The sequence below is a fragment of the Sprattus sprattus genome, assembly GCF_963457725.1.
Source record: "Sprattus sprattus genome assembly, chromosome: 3".
Lineage (NCBI taxonomy): Eukaryota > Metazoa > Chordata > Actinopteri > Clupeiformes > Clupeidae > Sprattus > Sprattus sprattus.
Window position 1 is genome coordinate 3,405,395 of NC_137922.1, and position 10,030 is coordinate 3,415,424.

Here is a 10,030-nt window from a genome sequence, read left to right on the forward strand (position 1 = left end):
TTAGTGTATAGTCACTTACCTGATCTTTCAGCCTTTGAGAATATGCCTCTCTCTATCACTTGTTCACACACTAAATCCATTTATTGGTCTCATAATTACAGAAATGTGCTGTTAAATTAAATTACCCATGAAGATGGTAGATTAACATTGTTATACGAGTAATAATGCTTACATTTACAGAAATGTGCTGTTATTAGTTGGTTTTAATGGCATTATTTGTTTAAAAATCCTGTATATAATTTTTTATGAGATGTTATATAATAGTATACAACAATAATTTGATTAATCTTTAAAAACTAGTTAAAAAAAATGAATATTTAAAGCACTTTCAACTTAAAAAAAAACTATACTCACCTAATAACACCATAATTATTTTAATTTTAAATGGTTTAAACCAGTTTTTGGCCAGTCGGAAAAGGGGCTTAAATGAATTGTGTTTGAACAAGACTAAGCTGAACAAGAACAACTACAATTTCCCATTCTCTGTATTTTTATTCTGTATATATATAAAAAATAACTAACAGGTAACCATACAGCAACTGGTTCTGAAACAAACAAATTCAACTGAATTGGAAATGAAAGAAAAAAAGTTTTAAAAAAAACGAAACAAAAATCCACAGACTCTTGATATCTTCTAATATAATTTCCAACTCTACTGCAAATGTAAAAAAAAAATTTTCAATAAGGCCCAATACATCAGCCCTTCATCTCCAAGTGGCATAGCAATCTTGTCACTTCTTGCGACGATCAGCTACTGCTGGGCAGCTCCGCTTGGGTGTCCAATGCACACAATGCTAGGCTGGTGGCCTCTCGATGAATCAGGATTCTCAAGCAATGATGAAATGCTCGTTCTAGGCTGTAACACAAAACGTTAGAATTACTACATTATTAAACCAGCATGGGGAGGAGACCACAACACAACATCAGGAGGTTCAGTGATGCAACCAATAAGTCATAAGACACAAACATACTTGCACAAAGTCCATGAGGTAGGAAATGGCTGATTTAACACTGCAGCGACTCCATCCAGCCCCTCGTCCTGATGGCATTGGTGGAAGAAGGTGTATGAGCATCTGAAGTGCTTTGAAGCAAAGCATGTCTACATGAAAATATTAGAATCCAAATTAGATATCTACCATTACACAAGGTTAAAGTGCATATGACACCTAAAAAAAAAAGGTAAACGGCATATAATTATCAAGACTATACATAAAACATAGTACTTTGAAGTCATGTGTAAACCCGATGATTGAAAAATTAGGTTTGTACACGATTTCAAAGTGTGGTTTTCGCGACGCTCTTCGGCAAGCAGTGCCGGCTTACCTGAAACCTGAAGTCTGTGGCAGAAAATTGCTCAAAATTGCTGAATTCTTCACCCTCCATCGATAGCTGTGTGGTGTGGGAACGAATGAAGTCTACCACCACTGACATCACAGGGTCACCTGGCGGTAGACCTCATTCGTTCCCACGCCACACAACTAGCGATGGAGGTTGAAGAATTCAGCAATTTTGAGCAATTTTCTGCAACAGACTCAAGCAGAGATGAGATTGAGGAAGACTTCGATCCGGATCAGTTTGTAAAGGTGATTGTGAGCATTGAGCCGTATCTGGAAGACGAGCCAGCAGAAGAGCCGAGTTCTGACAGTGATGACATAGTAGCTAGCTAGCCTCGCTGCTAACAGTGGCGGCGCCAGGGGGGGGCTAGGGGGTGCTAGAGCACCCCCTAGATTGGCCATAGCACCCCCATAGCACCCCCAAGAAAATAATGGTTTATTTAGGCCTATTATTGTTATTTAATTTCATTCTGAGTTCTTAATAAAAATGTATTGTGTGATAATAATATTTTAATCACAAAAGAAAATAACAGAAAATAACAGATTGAAATAAACAGATTGTTCACGTAGCACGACACAGACAAGTTGCGCGTGAACGTGATTGTTCAATGAGTAGTAGGCTAAGTAACAGTAATCCTCGCGATCGGTCAATTCTAAGTCAAGCGTTCACAAAATCACGAAAATGGATCGGTATTTGATCCGCAAATTTCCTCGAGTTGAATAAGATGTTCAAGAGGAAGAAAAAAATGCAAGAGGTATTGGATTCTGATTCTGATGTAGAAGAAGAGGAACGTCCTGGTCCAAGTTAACCCTTCACCTCTACTGAGGGCGCTGCTAGCCATGCTGCTAGCACCCTGGGTGACTTAAGCATGAACGCCCAGGATGGTCCGAAAAGACCAATATTACAAAAATGTTGTGGAAAGCTTGCGCTACACGCTGCTTGTCAGGGGATCTCACAGCGAGGCCACATTGAAGATGAGGATTCAGCAAACAGGGGTAATGTCCGCGAGTTGCTATCTGTAATTGGAAAATTTGATAAAACCGTTCAGAAAAAGTTAGATAACAACCCGTCAAATGCAAAGTATGTGCACCATGACGTGCAGAATGAGATCATCAATGTAATGGCAGAAATGATTAGGAAACAATTAAGGGATGTTTTAAGCATAGTTTTGTGTGCACTTTTTGATCTCTTATTATTGTGGTTTTGAGTGCCTACTGTTTGGTCTCATTCATGTTTTTATTGATTGTGACTTAAAATAATATACACTTTTTGAAAGCATTTCTGACTCTTTGCCTGTTTAAGTTAATTCTATCTGATATTCTAATCTGCCGTCTTTAGTTAGAAGTGTATTGAACTTGGTATGTTTAGTTTAATTTGTCACACATGGTAGTGGTGACCTGTTAGTCATCTGGCGCAAACTTTAATCCACACACTGAAGTAAGTGAAGTATTTGGGATTACGTTATCTATAACATGCTGCATCCATTTTGACCGTCGGAGATGAACGCAGCTTTGTGCGCGTCCGTCAGAAGTAGCCTAATGATAATAGTAAATACGATCGATTTGAATGACGCTTTTTATGTACCCCAAAGACGCGTTAGAGATCAAACGTGTAAACATATGTGACGATATGGTGGGGAGGTGTTGTAGTAGAGAAAAATGAGACTCATATGCTATCACCCTAATTTCATAGCACCCTCAGTAAAACGCTGAGCACCCCCATAGCACCACCAGAAAAAAATCTCTGGCGCCGCCACTGGCTGCTAACAAGTATGACGCCCCCCTCATTGAGGCAGATGTACTGTTTGCCTCCAGTCTCTTAGCTCTTTCACAGCTGTTGTTTGTTAGGTCAGCCATTCTAAATACGTGAAATACATTCCCTATTTAATGGATAGAGAGCAATGCTTCCAGCATTACTTCACAGCAAATTACTTTAGTTGTCATTTCAAGCTTGCTGGAGAAGGCACTCTTGTGCGACACACATTCTGCACCCACTTCTCGCGTACTTCCTCGTCTTTTGGAAATTTGAAAAGGCTAAAAGAATGGGAACTGACGTTCGAGCAATATGCTGCAACACACCGTGAAGGCATATTTACAACTGATCCTTAAGAAATAGCCGGTGGCTCCCTGAGAAAATCTGTTTTCTGTCAGGAAAAATGGCGACCAAGTGCAACAGAGTACCTCCGTTTAAGTAATTTAAATTTTTTAACGCAGGGTGGTAGTGAGTCGCTTGGGAAGTCGGTAGCTCAGTGGCGCTGCATTCAAATGATGATTTTAACAAGTCAAATGTGTATATTTTTCCTCAACATATATATATCGATTGTGAAATACCACCTTCGTTCTATTTATTAAAAAAAATTAGTATTGAGGTGTCATATGCACTTTAAGTCATCTTGAACAATTAAACTGGCTTCAGTTATTATCCATTGCATAAAAGTTATAAGTGCATTTCCCCCCTATCTTTCTGAATGCGAACCAACATACCATCACTGTTGTTCCTGGTGGTTGAAGGATTTTCCAGATCCTCAGACAACTCCAATGCAGCAACCTTCATTAGCTTAGGGATGATGTTCATCTGCCATTTGCGAAGGAAAAGATCAGCTTTCCCCTCAAACTGGCTATCGAAGTCGAACTAAGATGTACAAAGATAAATATTCAATCCAATTTATTCATTTGTTCATTTTTTTCATGGGTTGAAGGTAGAGAGTGGACATGAGGCATCACTCAATAATACCAACAATACAATGGCCCTTATTTCTGAAACAATAAACATTTGGTACATCAGTAAAATGTGGGGTGGGAAGGTAAACATCATTTTTTTTTCACTTACATATCCCTCATTGTGTTCCTGGATTTTGACACTCAATTTAGGAAACGTGGTGACAATATTCTTGTCAAGACGCACCTTGTCATCACTGGATGGGTAACTGAAAATAACAGACAGCATCAACCAAACCATTTCTAAACACACATTGAAGAGTTCAGAAGTCCACCTGACCTTTTTTGTGGTAAATTGGAAAAAACACAGCTGGCATGATTATCGTATAGTAGGCACTGAGAATATTTCCCTTTATATCATACCTAAATTTTTAAGTTTTTGCACCTGAACTCTTCAATTAGAAACATGTATTGCCATCAGTTATACTCACACTTCACATGTATTGACTAAAATATTAATTTTAAGTATGAGATATATAAGAACAACTTCCACTCCACTGTCAATACTTTTGAATCTCACACTTTGACAGTGTCGTCAACTTACAATCCTCATCTCTCCTCAAGATTGCTGACAGCAACCCTCACAAGTAGCACCCTGTTTTTTGTGCATATGGTACCAGATTTCTCATATTCTGTGAGTATGTTTGGAGCTTTTGATTGAATTAGTACTTTGAGTACTCCAATCCACTGTCGACCAGCCTGTCATGGGAAGGTAGAAAATGTGTCTGTCTTGGCAGGGGAGGAGGCTGGAGAAAAACACAAACCAAAGCAAAAATGTATGAGCCATTGGTGCAGTTTAAAATCCCTAAACAAACATTTAAAACACATATTTTCAACAGGACTGCACAATTACTTAAAAAATTAGCAACAACTATTCAACCAAAGTTTTCTTATCTTACAGACTTACCGGACATATCAGTTGAATTTCTGCATCCGCTAGCTCAGAACCCGACCAGAAAAAAACAACTGAAATGTATCAAGTTCGTTGATGTCTGTGTTACGATCTGTATCAATAAACTCATTGAAGTCGGCATTATACATGAGAAATCAATCTATATATACACTTCAGAAGGTAGGCCATCTTGAGATTTTCATTCATCAAGTAATTCCTTTGCAGGTGGTAAACTATCTTGCAGATCTCTCTGCCATCTAGGTAGATAGATGCCAGTATTTTTTTTAAAGCTAGCCTCCATTTGCTGATAAAGAGAAGAAAAACAAGGTTTTAGTCATTATTCACTACAGTAAAAAAAAAAAAAAAAAAAAACAGACAGCCACTTCTACCATTGCCATTGTTTTGCTAGCTTATCAAACCATGTAGCAAAATTAGATTGATAGATAGTGCCGCATTTGAGTAATTAAATCTTACCGAACTGTGTTTTATTTGAACCGTTCAAGGCCGGTTACTCTGTTGTAGAATTGAACAGAAAAAGAAAATGTAGCAGGTCAGGAACAGACAATACAATGACCAATACTCAAGCTATGCATTCAAGTTCACAGGAGATTGCTCCCGATTCCATTGTGCCTTGTCTGTGGGGGGGGGGAGGGACTCGAACAAACTAAACTTAAAAGGCATTTCACAACCAAACAACACAATAACATGTAATGCTGGTGTGCCGTGAGACTTTTTTCCCCATAGAATACATAGATTGTGCTTCGAGAAAAGGGTTTGGGGAAAACTGATTTACACCACTGGCGTTGCCCCTGCTCTATGGTTATAATATAAAATGGAGCAAACTAGCCAACACGATATGCTAAATAGCTAGCCTTAAAGCTATGGCAAAAGAGTATCTATGATATGTGCTTAAAAGAGCCTTCGTCATTAGAAAACGCAATATGTTACTAGCCAGGTTTTTACTTTCTCTCACTCTGCATGTTTTCAATAGCAAATACAAAATGCCAACCAATTTTACAGATTAAATTATCCAGGTTGGCTAGCTAGCTAACTTGAACTGTACATGTTACCTTAGCTAGCTACTATGGCTTACATTACCTAACGACTACAAACTGAAGGTTGTCAGTGCAAGCTAGCTAGTCAAAGTTAGCCAGAGCCTCATATGGTGTTGGCTACACTCACATTACGGCCCCCATTCAGCACACCAACATGACAGCACGACAACCTATACACAATGAGCCTTTCATCGTCAAATACAATGCCAGGGTATTAAGCTTTTTATTTTTGAGAACTCTATTAAAGTACAAAGACATTTACCTTTAGTCTTCTGCTGTCCTGTCAGTGTTGAAACTCCGTGGTAACCAGTGCAAGAATGTTCTATTTGGGCGCGCGCAGACCCTACATCGGCCTCAATGCGGGAGGCGTATGAGAGCATAGACATAAGTAAGGGATAATGTATAGAACGCAGGTCATTGTCGGGAAAATAAGCCCCGACAGGGCGAACAGCACCCCGACGCGAAGCGGAGGGGTGTTGATTCACCGTGAAGGGGCTTATTTTCCCGACAATGACCGGCGTTCTATACATTATCCCGCTTAGTATACGGCTAAAACTAAAACAATTACTTAACACAGTGTGTCTTTTTACAATGTATTTGTTTTTGTTACTATACGTAGTGTTAAAAAGCAGAGAAATAGTTCGCCAAAGACGTTGAACTTCAAAGACAGTTGAACATTCTTTAGAACACAGCTGCTCAACCGTCCGCTGAAACTCCCTTGATAAGTTACCGTACTACTTGCGGAGTGCTACGAAAGATGTGAATCAGAGGCAAAAAGGCCACTTTCCTTGACAGCGGTCATTAATTGCATAGCAACGGTCAGTTATCGGAAAATAGTTGACCGCAGAACGTTGGGAAGCCCCATTCAAGTGAATGAAGCATTCTACAGCATTAAGAAGAGCCGTGTAATAATACATAATGTATGAGAGCATAATCTGTATGCTAACGGTATACTTTTAGCAGAGAGGCTAGCTAGCTTAAGCTACTATGTGTCTTAATGGAGTTTTGGTCTACGCGAAATCAGCAACCTAAAATAATATTTGAGAGCTTCAGTTAAGACCACCAATACCAAGCACCATCCGTGTTGCACATAAACAACTAACCGAGTCAATGTAGACGTATAAAAAGTCGTGTAGATAGCTTAATTCACATCAAATATTTCCCACTAACAGGCTACACGCCGCCATCTTTGTTCAGTTTCGATATTTTTGAGTGACTCACTCTCAACCAATCAGAATGCTTGATTTCATCTACCCGTGTTACAACAGTAAATATACGTATTTCTAATGGGTTTTTTCTGTGTAAAACAACAGAAATATTCTGTGTTTTTACATTTACAGTGATTTCATGTTATTTTACATTTGTCATGTAAAATCACAGTTTCTTTTTGTAAAATGAATGGTATTTTAAAAATACAGAAAAAAACTGTAAAATAAACAGTAAAATTCTGTTTTATTACATTTTTTTTTTACAGTGTAGGAGTCATTTCTTGAAAGTGATTCACAACGGCTCTGAGACCTACTCATACTAAGGATAATACCAACTCCTAAGCTTAAGATAAAAACTCCGTTGCTATGGATGACGTCGATTCTCATGCACGAGTTTAGAAGGGGTGAGGACGGTGATTGGTTGTTGACAGGCTCTCTCATTAAAAACTCATTCGTGACGTCCCTCTAACAATCCCACTATATCAACTGAAAATAAGAGAATAACCTAGGCTTCAAATTAAGTCATATTAAATAGTTATGGACAGTGCAGTTAGCAGAATGCACACGCATGATGACAAGTTTGTGCATCCAACGGGAATGACACTTTGCCCGATAAGATAAATAGAAAGCGATCAATATATAATATGGCAATTGAATGTAATCAAGGCAGTAATAATTAAAGCACCCAGCAAACTGTTAGGCTATTATATTCCCAGTCCTTGACCACTTCAAATATCAGCACATACGGCCCTTCAAGCCCTCCAATCTTAATTGATCAAAGCGAAACGAACGTGAACCGTAGCCTAGGCGAAAGCCTACTGGTCCCAGGACCAATAGCCACTGTCACCCCAGCGGCATCCAGCTGGTAAGTTCTCAAAAACCTGCGACCGCTCTCCGTTGAAATGCACGAGTCATCGGTACATCCAGGCCACGGTGGACGAATTATTGTAATGTGTGTCCCGTCACTGGACATTCCTGCGATCGCCATGGAATTTACTTTGATATTGTGTAATAGGAGATTGTCCAAAAGCAACTGGATAAACTGTTGGATGATGTGGGGTCTACAGTGCGTTGATAGTTTGATGAATTAAACGGCTGACTGATGATTCCCAGTGTCGTCATTTGCGTTTTCCGCGAAGCCAAATAGGCTATCTTTATGTTTCCAAACATTTTACTTCGGGACACATCGTTGTTTAAAGGCGTCATTGCATCCCGCGCTAATTCTACGACAATATTAATACCTTCACGGTTTAAGCAATGTCTTTTATCAATTCCAAGTCGGCTGCAGCCATCTTACGATTTTTTGTGAATAGGTCTTAGTGATTTAGGAGTCCTCATGAGGAGTTTTAAGCTGTCCTAGACTTAGGTGCTACTTTTAGGGATAAAATATTTTGTGAATTGCTCTTAGTAAAAAAAATTAGGAGTCCTACATTTAAGACTGAGACGCCCATTATTTTTAGGAGTTTCTCCTAAATTCGCCACTTATGAGCTACTTTTAGCCCTAAGATTCTTTGTGAATACGGCCCCAGGGGCCGTATTCACAAAGCCTTTTATCTTACCACTAGGAGTGCTCCTAACTCGCGCTAAAACCTTTTACGTAGGAGTAATTTCTTAAAAGTGATTCACAACGGCTCTGAGACCTACTCATACTAAGGATAATACCAACTCCTAAGCTTAAGATAAAAACTCCGTTGCTATGGATGACGACGATTCTCATGCACGAGTTTAGAAGGGGTGAGGACGGTGATTGGTTGTTGACAGGCTCTCTCATTAAAAACTCATTCGTGACGTCCCTCTAACAATCCCACTATATCAACTGAAAATAAGAGAATAACCTAGGCTTCAAATTAAGTCATATTAAATAGTTATGGACAGTGTAGTTAGCAGAATGCACACGCATGATGACAAGTTTGTGCATCCAACGGGAATGACAATTTGCACGATAAGATAAATAGAAAGCGATCAATATATAATATGGCAATTGCATGTAATCAAGGCAGTAATAATTAAAGCACCCAGCAAACTGTTACGCTATTATATTTCCAGCCCTTGACCACTTCAAATATCAGCACATACGGCCCTTCAAGCCCTCCAATCTTAATTGATCAAAGCGAAACGAACGTGAACCGTAGCCTAGGCGAAAGCCTACTGGTCCCAGGACCAATAGCCACTGTCACCCCAGCGGCATCCAGCTGGTAAGTTCTCAAAAACCTGCGACCGCTTTCCGTTGAAATGCACGAGTCATCGGTACATCCAGGCCACGGTGGACGAATTATTGTAATGTGTGTCCCGTCACTGGACATTCCTGCGATCGCCATGGAATTTACTTTGATATTGTGTACCTGATAGGCCATTGTCCAAAAGCAACTGGATAAACTGTTGGATGATGTGGGGTCTACAGTGCGTTGATACAGTGGCGGTTTTAGGCACGGGCGACCCGGGCAGCCGCCCGGGGCGGCACTTTTTCATGACACGTGAGGGGCGGCACGAGCACTTAAAAAAATAGTAATAATAATCTGGGCCGCGAAGCGCTTTTCTATTTCTATATATCATATCACTGCGTGAGGAATTGGCAAATTGGCGCCCCCTGCAGCTGCAGGCGCACCTGCTCGCTAAGAAGGTGCAGCGCAATCCTGGGTGAAAGGGGGAAAGAGAGAAAGAGAGAGGGGGCGGCGGGCAGTTCAGCTCTGGGTCTCCCAATAAACATTATAATTACCCTATACTTTTTGTTTTTCTGAATTGTGTGATATGGCTTATAAAAATAGGTAATACAGAACGATTATGTGGTCACCAAGGGCAAGGTTAATTGGTGGAAGGAGACCA

General features: G+C 39.8%; 1 long non-coding RNA gene across 1 annotated transcript; it reads right to left on the bottom strand.

Moving 5' to 3' along the window:
- Nucleotides 1–738: 738 nt before the first annotated feature.
- Nucleotides 739–3,872, bottom strand: LOC308362262. Its single transcript, XR_013968578.1, has 3 exons — nucleotides 3,819–3,872; nucleotides 972–1,099; nucleotides 739–856 (listed from the first exon to the last, which is right to left on the bottom strand). It is a non-coding gene; the product is annotated as an uncharacterized lncRNA (long non-coding RNA).
- Nucleotides 3,873–10,030: the final 6,158 nt, after the last annotated feature.